Source organism: Triticum urartu, chromosome 1A (assembly GCF_056163025.1).
Source record: "Triticum urartu cultivar PI428250 chromosome 1A, HENAU_Tu73, whole genome shotgun sequence".
In the NCBI taxonomy this organism is placed as follows: domain Eukaryota; kingdom Viridiplantae; phylum Streptophyta; class Magnoliopsida; order Poales; family Poaceae; genus Triticum; species Triticum urartu.
Window position 1 is genome coordinate 18,445,876 of NC_141873.1, and position 11,424 is coordinate 18,457,299.

Genomic DNA, 11,424 nt, shown 5'->3' on the forward strand with positions numbered 1-11,424 from the left:
TTCCAAATGTTAAGAAAAGATATAACATGGTTGGGCGTACCATACCATGGCTTCATTTCAATAGACCCGATGTAGCTCTTTTCAGTGTAAAAGCCGCTGTCTCTAAAGCATCACTTTACAAGGGATAATGGCAAATTTATTTATGTCATCTTTGACCTTACCATGTCATAAATGGTTTGATTACATCTTCACAGACATTCCACTCATATTGGTGTTCCGGAAGGTGTAAGTTATGAAAATCTTTTCACAACTCATCAGACATTCGCTAAACTTGTAACTCAAATATTCCTTTCTGCAATCAAATTGTAGAAACATAATTTCCTTGTTACAATAACTTCTACTTCATTTTTGAAAACCTTTCGAATGATTTCAAAAGATCCAGACTTACGTCTCATCAAGCAAATATCCATATATCTACTTGAGTCATTTATGATGATATATAAATCCACTACTTGCAACAACATTTATTGAACTACACACATCAAAATGTATGATCACCAATAAGTTTTTTGCTCATTCCTTATGGCCTGTGAACGGTATTTCAGTTTCTTCACTTTTCGGAGGAAAGTTGCAAGTGTCAGATGATTCAAAATAAAAAAGACTTCAAAATCCATCATAATGGAATTTTCCATGCGGGTTTATCCAATGTGACCAAATGTAGTGCCACACTTGTGTGGTATTCTTTTTGTCTTGCAACATTTAGCATTAGTGTTACAGATGTATCATATTACCATCAATATTCATAACATACATCCCATCTTGGATGGAAGCATGGCCCTTCATGTTATTCATAATACTTAACAACAATTGTTGTTTTTATGAACAACTATTTTGCAACAAACATTGTGCAATGGGCTAGAGTGTATGAAACTCTAAAATGAATTATGAAAGTAAACCCAGAGGTATTGTATTATTATCAATATTCATAACATACATCTCATTCATAATGAAAGTATGGCCCTTGTGTTATTCATAACATCAAACATAAAAAGTTCTCTTATGAACAACCTTCTTGCAAGATACCTTATGCAATGGGCTAGAGTTTGTAAAACTCTAAATGAATTATGAAAATAAATACAGACGACAATACACCGATGGAAGGTATAGTAACATTTACTATGTTCCCTGTGTATACCTTAACCTCATTTCTGGCTAGTCTTTCAGGCCATAGTAGCTCTTACATTGATTCGCAACAGAATGCAATCGAGCGGGTATCTTTGTGATTAACTCACAATACCCAAGAATTAGTGATTAACATGTTTAACCATAATTCCCAAGAACTATATCTTTGACCAGCCTACTATACATCAAAAACTTGTATGACATTCATACATGAGCTGGATATTCCAATCATCCTTCTTTCTGCCTTTATACTTCTAACAGTTTAACTTTTAGTATTTCTCCTACTCGCAAAAGAAACACCCAACATAAGAGTGGCGTTAGCCTCGGACTTCCTAGGCGTGTAAGTCATACTAACACCCTTTGGACACTTCCTTTCTCTTTAAGTTGTTGTTTTATTCACCTTTCATTATATGACATGCGTTCTTCTGGATCCCTTTCCCGATAGTCAAATGCATAGTAAACACTTTTACTAATACTTGCGAACAAACATTGCTTTGTTTGTATCTGAAAATAATTTTCAGTTCCATGAATATCATATAACTATTCCAACTTTCGAAGTTTGGGTTTCATGGAAGCAAACATATTCCACTTGACCGTAATAGAATTCTAGCTTTTGTATCGAAGGACGAGAGTCACATGATCCATAGCATTAGTGGGAGGATACAGAAAGCACGCGGTAGGACAAAGTCCTTCTCGGCACTTTTGAGGACAATCCTCATATTACGTTACCAATCGTAAAGTTTTAACCAGATATTTAACAGCTATTCAATTTTAACAGGAAAAGTGGAATCGCGAGCCATTATTCTACAACTATTTTGCAAGAAACACTTAGACAGTGTTCATAATTAATTGCATTGAGAATAAAACATGTTAATTCAACAGTGCGCTCCCACTCAAATCAATATCTCTCATAATTAATTTTGAGTACAAGATCCAGATTTCAATTCATCGTCATAGAATCATCATCTCATAACGGGAATTTTAATCGGTGGGCCAACTTGCCGATCACATCTGTATGTGACTCTTGCTCATCTTTCGATGCATGTGTTCCGAGCTCAGGACGATCCTGTCATGAACGTCAAGACAACCAAGTGATCTTGCTGCGAGGTCTGACCTTACCCGCTTCACACTTCTCTAATCTTTCGTACCCATGCATCCATGGCGCACTCCGAAACGATAGGTGCCGTGACGGTGCTACACTTGGGAGAACACTAACTACTTGATATTTTAGTGAGAGATCACCCTAATAAAAAGCGACTACCGCGCAATCAAAAAGGGTGCATCAAAGGGATAAACATCTCAAGCAATTCATAATAGCATGATATGGTATAGCCCTTTATGACGGAGAAGTCTTTCATTCCTTCGTCTTCGACATTCGCGTCGGTGTTCACCTTCACGAAGATTGCCACCACCTTGTCGACGCACCAGATAATATTGCTATCTCTATAGCTAATAAAATAAGTGCATTACTTAAGGTTGACACTCAGGTCATTAAAGTGACAATCATATGGCTCCAGCCATCATGCCAAATCATGACACGCAGGTCATGTTAATTACATCATATAGTCATCTCATACATAATCAAATTGAATATGAGCATTGCTATACCACATCACATGCACATCCTGCAAAACCAAGTTAGACGCCTCTAATCGGTTTATGCAAAATTTTATTTTTCGTGGCTTCTAAGGTTTTGACTTAAACCGCAGCTACCAACGTTTTATCATCAAGTATGATTATTCAAGTTGCTATTAACATCTCGGGCTGTATGAAACATGAGATAATTAAATCTCGAGCCCCATACTAAACTTCATCATACACATGAGCCCCGTCAAGATCATATCTGCAATGCCCTTTCATCTGCGAATTTCATCTTTCTTTTGACTACGGCAGAACCCAAAGAACTGATAGCACTTCCATGATCAATCAGGATCACGGATTGCCAGAACTTTGTCAAATTCCACCATGCTGTCTCGAGATTGAGCAAACGCAAATTCTAGGGAAGCAACAAGAACGTCGGGTAACAGATTTCATCTGTCACCCGCATAAATAATTTTCAGCAATAGATCTCATCTACTACCTAATTATATTATGCAATACCCATACATATCCATGTATTCTAGATCGAAACCTGCATCTACGCATAGCACGGCTCTTGATGCCAATGTAGGGTAACGCAGCAGAAAACAAAAAATTTCTGACCTACGCACCAGCCCAGGACCACTATGGAGACTGCATACATGGTTTGATCTGTTTCGTTACCGACTCGTAGCGCAGCGGGAAGTAGAGTCGATGACGATCGGCGGTGCAGATCCCCGCAGTTAGGATTTACAACCTCCCAACCGCGAGGATGTATACCCTCATCTGCTCCTCAGACAGCCCTCCGGGAGGCGGTCGAACAGTCCCCCGGACGGTGTTGCGGACAGCCGTTCGGGAGGACCTTCGAAACTCGAACGGTCACTCGGACAGCCCTTCGGGAGGACCTTCGAAACTCGGACGATCTAATGGACAGCCCTTCGGGAGGCACTCATGAACTAAGACCGAAACTATGATCTCTCTACAGAGTTGCACACATACGGTGTCATCTATCTGGCAGGGCTTCGCCGTCCAGAACTAGTTCCCACTGGAACCCAGACAACCTTTCGGCTTTACGAAACTATTTCGCGGGGAGGGAGAGAGAAGCCAGATCATTGCAATGGCACTTGTATGTGAGAAAGAGTGAGTGTGGAGAGTGCCTCTCCACCTCTATTTATAGGAAAACCCAAGGGGTAGGGGACACATGAAAAACCCAAAATGTCCACACTTTATGTCACATATAAAAGGGCATAAAAGGCATAAAGGGATGACAAGTGGAGCCCCATGGAGGAGCTGCACCCTCCAATGTCCCACCCTCATGGGCCCCCCCCAAAGGGGGTTCCTTGATCCCCAAGTCCTTCTAGAAGCCTTTTGGGAAAAGCCCCAAAAGGTGGCTTTCCATAAATATCCAAAAAAGCACTTTCACTATTCATGACGACATTTTTCAGCGTCCGTTCGAATTGAAAATATTTATGTGGGATTAGAACATTTCCAGTACCAACCATAATGATTTTCAACGCATTCTGGAACAATTCCAGTTTAGTGATTTTCATCTGCGAAAAACATCTGAACCGGTTCCAGCAGCTCCGAAACATTGCGTCCGTTCAAATTGAAAATATTTATGTGGGATTAGAACTTTTCCAGTACCCACCATAGTGATTTTCAACGCATTCTGGAACAATTCCAGTTTGGTGATTTTCATCTGCGAAAACATCTGAACCGGTTCCAGCAGCTCCGAAACATTTCCGGTTTTTATTTCTGAAAATTCCAAAAAGTTTCCAGAATGATTCTGGCACCCTCCAAGAATTATCAGGCATGTGCCGAAACCATTTTGACTTAATGGCATACCCAGAAACAACTATTTCGGTTTCACCGAAACTCATCCGGTGACCTCTCTTTGCGGAACTTTTCCACTGTCCGAAACTTCTCGGTGTCCGAAACTTTTTTGATGATTTTCTCTCAGACTCCCTGTCTAGTATTCAGCAGATAGATGACCCTTAAGCGTGTGACCCTATAGGTTCGGTGAAGTATAGACATGACCCGGAACCCCTTCCGATCAATGATCAACATCGGAGCCGTGGACACCCATATTGACCCCTATACCCACACGAATAAATATTCGAGTGAACCTCCAGTTGCAGTGAGCTATTCATGTTGCTTCGCGATATGTCACAAACACCCAATGTGAGATTTGTTGCATCCCCGTGGACGAACCATTTGTCCACCATGCAAGTTACCTCGTTACCGGTTTTGTTCTCTTTTCTCGTTTCCGTGTGCCGGCATCCCAGTGATCAAATCACCCAGTGTCTGGCCAGACGATGATGGATACCATAATACCGAGAGGGCCCGAGAATATCTCTCCATCGTCGGAGGAGCAAATCCCAATCAGCTATCAAGTTACTTGAGACACTTTTCCATGAACCCGTAAGCCGCCGTAATAGCCACCCATTTACGGATGATGTTTAACAAACCCCAAAGTTCATGAAGCAAGCATGAAGAAACTCGATACTCTCATGGTCTAAGGAATTATGCAAATGTTAACCATCTCTGTGTTATGCACCATTAACTTGTGACGAATGGATCTCATAGCATAACATCAATCCGGGTCGATTCAACACAAATGTTCTCTTAACATTGTGCCCTCAAAATTGCTGGCATTGACATGCCCATGATCAGGAAAACAGAACCATCATGCAACACTTGAGCTAGTCTGAGAGGCCAGACTAAGAATACTTCTTACCATTTATTATTCCACACGTGCATATGAGTCTTCCTCCGAGCCTCGTGGATATTGCAGACTCGAGAATCATTGCAGTTATAGCATGGAACATAAACATAATTATGAACTCGGAGATAAATAATATCATTTATTAGTGTCTCTAGGGCATATCTCCTACAAGGTAAAGGTTTTAGGGATGCCCAGTCCCGAAATGAAAAAAATATATTTACTTTATGTTGTCAAATAATAAATTCCTTGGAAAGTGTTGGTATGGAAGGCACCCGTGGATACGGTTAGCCATGGAAAGTGAAAGTATGGTGGAAAAAGGAATAAACTTTATTTTTCTGTTTGGGAACCGCCTAGGGCATATCTAGCATGGAAAGTGTCGGGAGCTCTAAGTCGTTTTTGCGGGTGGGATGGATCACCTCCCAAAATCTTTTTATCTCTATATTTTTGGTTTGAGCTTTGGCACCTCTACAAATCCCTACTTCCCTCTGCGAAGGGCCTTTCTTTTACTTTATGCAAATTTTATTTTTGAAATTGAGTCTCCATCTTCTCTTATAAAAAGCACCAACTAGGAGGCACTATGATTGTGAGTAACTATTGGGTGTAACTAATATTCGAGTGTGTTTCTTGAATGAATCAATGTTTGAGCATGATGGGCTAGGGATAACTTATTTTAGCATTGATATTTTGAAAGACATGGTTGCTTGCTGATATGCTTGAGTATCTAAATTATTATGTCAAAACTAGACTATTGCTTTGAATCACATAAAATTCCAAATGTCCATGCTATAAAGAAAAGAATATGATATGATGTGATATGATGAACAACACTCCACATCAAAAATTCTATTTTTATCACTTACCTACTCGAGGACGAGTAGGAGTTAAGCTTGGGGACGCTGATACGTCTCCAACGTATCTATAATTTTTGATTGTTCCATGATGTTTTATTATCAATCTTGGATGTTTAATAATCATTTTATAGTCATTTTATATCTTTTTTTGGTACTAACCTATTGACATAGTGCCAAGTGCCAGTTGCTGTTTTTTACATCGCAGGAAATCAATATCAGACGGAGTCCAAATGCCACGAAACTCCATGATGACTTTTTATGGGCCAAAAGGAGCACAACAGGCCCTGGTTGCACCTAGTGGGGAGTCCCGAGGAGGGGACAACCCACCAGGTCGCGCCAGGAGGCCCAGGCGCGCCCTGGTGGGTTGTGCCCACCTCAGTGATAGAAAGGGAACAGACACGTATGTATCGTTGCTACTAAGGGTAAAACGACGGGGTCTATCTCTACATAGATAGATCTTGTCTACATCATGTCATCTTTCTTAATGCATTACTTCGTTTTTCTATGAACTTAATACACTAGATGCATGCTGGATAGCGGTCGATGTGTGGAGTAATAGTAGTAGAAGCAGGCAGGAGTCGGTCTACTAATCTTGGACGTGATGCCTATGTAATGATCATTGTCTGGATATCGTCATAATTATTTGAAGTTCTATCAATTGCCCAACAGTAATTTGTTTACCCACCATTTACTATTTTCCTCGAGAGAAGCCACTAGTGAAACCTACGGTCCCGGGTCTTCTTTCTCATATATTTGCCTTGCGATCTACTTTTCCTTTGCATTTTTATTCAAATCTATTAAACCAAAAATACAAAAATACCTTGTTGCATTTTATTTCTATTTTTTTGGCATTCGATCTATCAATCTACTACAATTTACCTCACGTCCGTTTGCCTATCTTGAGGCGCCGTACCCCGGAAGGGATTAACAACCCCTTTAACACGTCGGGTTGCGAGGTGTTGTTATTTGTGTGCAGGTGCTGTTTATGTTATGTTGCTTGGTTCTCCTACTAGTTCGATAACCTTGGTCTCATCACTGAGGAAAATACCCTACCGTCGCTGTGCTGCATCATCCCTTCCTCTTTGGGGAAATACCGACGTAGTCCTAGCAGATAGGAGCTTTCTGGTGCTATAGCTAGGGAGACATCACGCCTTAGCAGTAGCCCAGGTACCCATGCTACTGGTATGCAAAAAACCCATGCTACTGGTAAGGTTTTCCCAGTACTGTGCAACAGAGTAATTGTCATGCATATATAGTGATTTGTCGTCATGCAACATGGAGAATTGCTAGACTAACTTAAAGTTCCAACTTGTTCTAGATTTGCCATGCTGACATCAAAAATTGCCATGCTACATCAAGGGGAACTGGTGAAAATTGTCATGCTCCAAAAGCAGAATTTACCATCGCAGATTTGTTCCCTCAAATTGGCATCCTGAACAAAATGTTTAGTGCCGCCAACATGTAGTTCTATCAGAGCGGTGCGTGGGAGCGAACAGTGATTGTCATGTGTCTTTCATTGAGATTCGCACGTGGAACTGAATGGGTCATAACACGTTCACTCAGGGGAAAAAACATCTAGTAAAGGGAGAATTCTTACTGCCCGTACATCGTGTAGTTTCCCTTAAAGTTGCCATAAAATAGCCCAATGCCACCGATAAGTGCAAAAATTGATTCACTTCTTTCTTCATAAGTCTCTGGATCGGCCATCGCCTTTGATTCATGTGCAGTGATCCACTCATGCATTACAAGCACACAATTACCCCATTGGCTAGAGCCTCACACTCATTCACCCAGGAGACTTGGGTTTGATCCCATCTTCTCCCCTTTCCCCCCTTTCGCATTGAATTTTGGTGGGCGTAGGATATTACTACCTTGCCCCCTTTTGCCCCTTTCGCTTAGGAGATGGGCTACACAATGTTGCAATATCGGCCCAACTACTCTTTGTTTAACCTTCGTTTTTTTGTTTTTTGGGTAGTTTCAAATGCTTTTAAAAAGATTCATATCTTTCAAACCCTAACTCCAAATCTAACATGTCATATATGGAAATCCAATAGAAAATTGTGTAGATTTCAAATATGATATTATCTTTCATGTTAATCATTTCTTTACTCTTAGGGTGCAACCTTAATTTATAAGGGGGTGGAAATACATATTATATTTGTTTCCTGCCCCATTTAAATTGAGTAGATATGATAGTTTCATGCTCTCACAAAAGCCATTATTAGCACCATAGGAGATGTTGATTCCATCTAGCTACTATATGCTAACGGTTTTGCTTAAGCACACCTAGGTGTACTCTAAATATTGCACATCTAAGAGCATCTCCAGCCGCGCCCCCAAGATGGTCCCCCAGGCGATTTTTCCTGTGCCAGCGCCGAAAAATCGGCCCAGTCACACCCCCAAAGGCCCTCTTTTCACTGGCTCGGGCCGAAATTAGCGTCGGGGGACCCATGCCGAACCCGGCACGCTGGGGGGCGCTTGGGGGCGCCGGCGCAAGCGAAAAGAGGCATGGGGCCGCTCTGTCGGCGAGTCGAGAGCCTCTTCCCGCCGTTTCTTCCCGCTTTTCCCCCCACTTCCCTCGCATTCTCTCCATTCCTCCCGCCAATCTCCCTCCCGCTTGCCTCCCAGCCGTCCGCCATGCCGCCAAAGAAGTACGTGATCCCCCGCACCGCGGCAACTACGGCCGCCACCGTCGCCCAGCTGAAGCAGAGGAAGCCGAGGGCACCGCCGTCCAAACCACCGGGCATGTCAAACGCCGACTGGAGGGCGGAAGTTCAGCGACGTGAGGCTGTCACCGCCGACCTGCGGAACAGGGCCATTGCCAAGAAGGCCTGAGACAACGCGGCGCGCGCGGCTGCCGCCGCAGCGAATCAAGCCGAGGCCGAGGCGTCTCGGGTGGGGATGACGAATCCACCCGGCGGTCACGCCCAGTATGCGCCCTAGAGCCAGCAGAGCGTCGGCTCTCCGGCCGGCTTCTCGTCGCCGCAACCATGGGGATGCACGCCGTCGCCGGGCTACTCCGACGGGGACGCGCATGGTGGGTTCAACCCCAACGTCACCTTCCCCCACGGACACCCATCCCAGCGCACGCCCTCGCCCGCCTTCGCCAGCGTGCAGTACCCTCCATACAACTACTTGCCGCCAGTGTACGCATCCTCCCCGACGCCCCCTCTCCGCCGTGGCGTGCTGCCCTTCTCACAAGCCTCGACGACGCACCTCGGCGACACCGACGAGACCGACGCCGACATGGACGAAATCATCGCGGCAAGCTCGGCCACTACGGCCGCGTCCCGGGATTAGCTACCCAGGATGACACGGGGAACCTCAGCGGCGGCCTGGACGGCGAACTCGAGTACGATGAGGAGGAGCCGGAGGAGCAAGAGGAGCAGGAGGAGCTGGAGGAGGATGAGGAGGAGGAGGAGGAGACAAGGCCGAGGCGCAAGAAGAAGAAGAGGGCGGCCAGGACCGGCGAGCCGCGCATCAAGTGGACGTCCAAGGAGCAGGAATGTCTCGCCGAAGCGTGGAAAGTCGTCTGCCTCGACCCGACCACCGGCGCGAACCAGAGCATCGACACATAGTGGGAGCGCATCAAGGCCGAGTTAGACGAGCGCAAACTGGTCGGCCCCTACTTTAAAGGCGTCTACATGCAGCGTGGGGCGAAGGCAATGGCGAATCATTGGGGGCTAATCCAGGCGGCGTGCAACAAGTGGCATGGGATCGTCGAGGAGAGCGCAGCTTGCTCGGAGAGCGGCGCCAACGTTGAGGATCAGGGATGGCACGCGGGCCTCACACCTCTCTTCGCCGTGTCTCGCTGCCAACTGTTTGTTCCTCGACGCAGCTGGTGCGCATGTTCGCCCTGTGCCGCCAGGGCAACAGTGATGCCGATTTCAAGTACCTCCATGTCTACAAGCACATCGACAAGTGCGAGAAGTGGGCGGAGGTCCGCCGCACCCTCTTCAAGGCCAAGGAGACCTACAAGACGGACGCGTCGACGCCGAGCGCTTCAGAAGGGCGGCCAGACGGCAACAAAGGGGCCAAGAAAGGGAAAGACGCCGACGCTGCTGCCGCGCGAGTTCAGGAGTCCATCGAGCATTGCCTCACCGACGCACAGGCCTGGGCTGCCCTGCGTGAGGAGAAGACCGCGGCGCAGTGGTCGTCGTTGATGACGAACAACGCCATCAAGCTCGACCTGCTCCAGACCAACGTCGCCGCGAAGAAGAGGAACACCGACCTGGCTTTTCTGATGGGCGGGGCGGACATCCTCCAGAGCACCGACGAGAAGCTCAAGGCGTGGTACATGGCGGAGCGCAGCCTCATCCTGAACCAGCTGCCGACGACGGCGACGCCAAGCCCCGTGCCTACGCCGACGCCGCCGCCTAGCCCGAGTGACGACGCCTCCATGACGCCCAGCAGCAACGAAGCCGCGCCGACGCCGCCTAGCACAAAAGCAGCTCCGACCCCGCCAAGCCCGCGCACGCCGACTCCGCCGATGCCTCAGGCCGACCCCATCGAGTGATGCGTTGCGCGCGGGCGCTCTATTTTTTTTACGCCAGACTATCTGATCCGATCGCCGAACTGTGACTTGTGATCGCTCGACTTGTGGCGATTTTTGTGAGCGGGAACGACCTAGTTCGAATTTGCCGCGTCCTGGGGCCGGCGCCTGGGGGCGTGACTGGGAGCTAGGTCGCCCCCAGGGGCCGAACTAGCGCCGGTTCGCCCCCAGGCCGCTCTTTTTAGGTGCCCTGGGGGGCCAAACGGCTACAGATTATGTAACTCCTATGTCATTGAGTTTATACGGAGATTCGTGCGGGATTTTTTGCTTTTACTTTTGTTTATGCTTGTTGAGTCACTTAGATGTGAAATAACTAGGCACGCCTATATCCTAAAGGTTACAATAGGTAGATAATCATGTTCCCTATTTCACACAATGCACAATAACCAACCCAATACAATGATGTACACTAAACTTCTGATACGAGATTTATTTAAACTAGTAGCTTAACGTTGATTTGCATATTATTTGAATTTGTGCCATAAAGATTTTTTTTAAGAATATCTATGTTGATATGCAACCTTGAATATTTGGTATGCATGTTCTTACAGATTGATTATCTTTGGTGGAGTTGTCTAATATGTTTGCAACCAAAT

At 45.6% G+C, this 11,424-nt stretch overlaps 1 pseudogene; it reads left to right on the forward strand.

The window, feature by feature from the left end:
* The first annotated feature begins 9,177 nt into the window (after positions 1–9,177).
* Positions 9,178–9,879, forward strand: LOC147988490 (uncharacterized; annotated as a pseudogene).
* Positions 9,880–11,424: the final 1,545 nt, after the last annotated feature.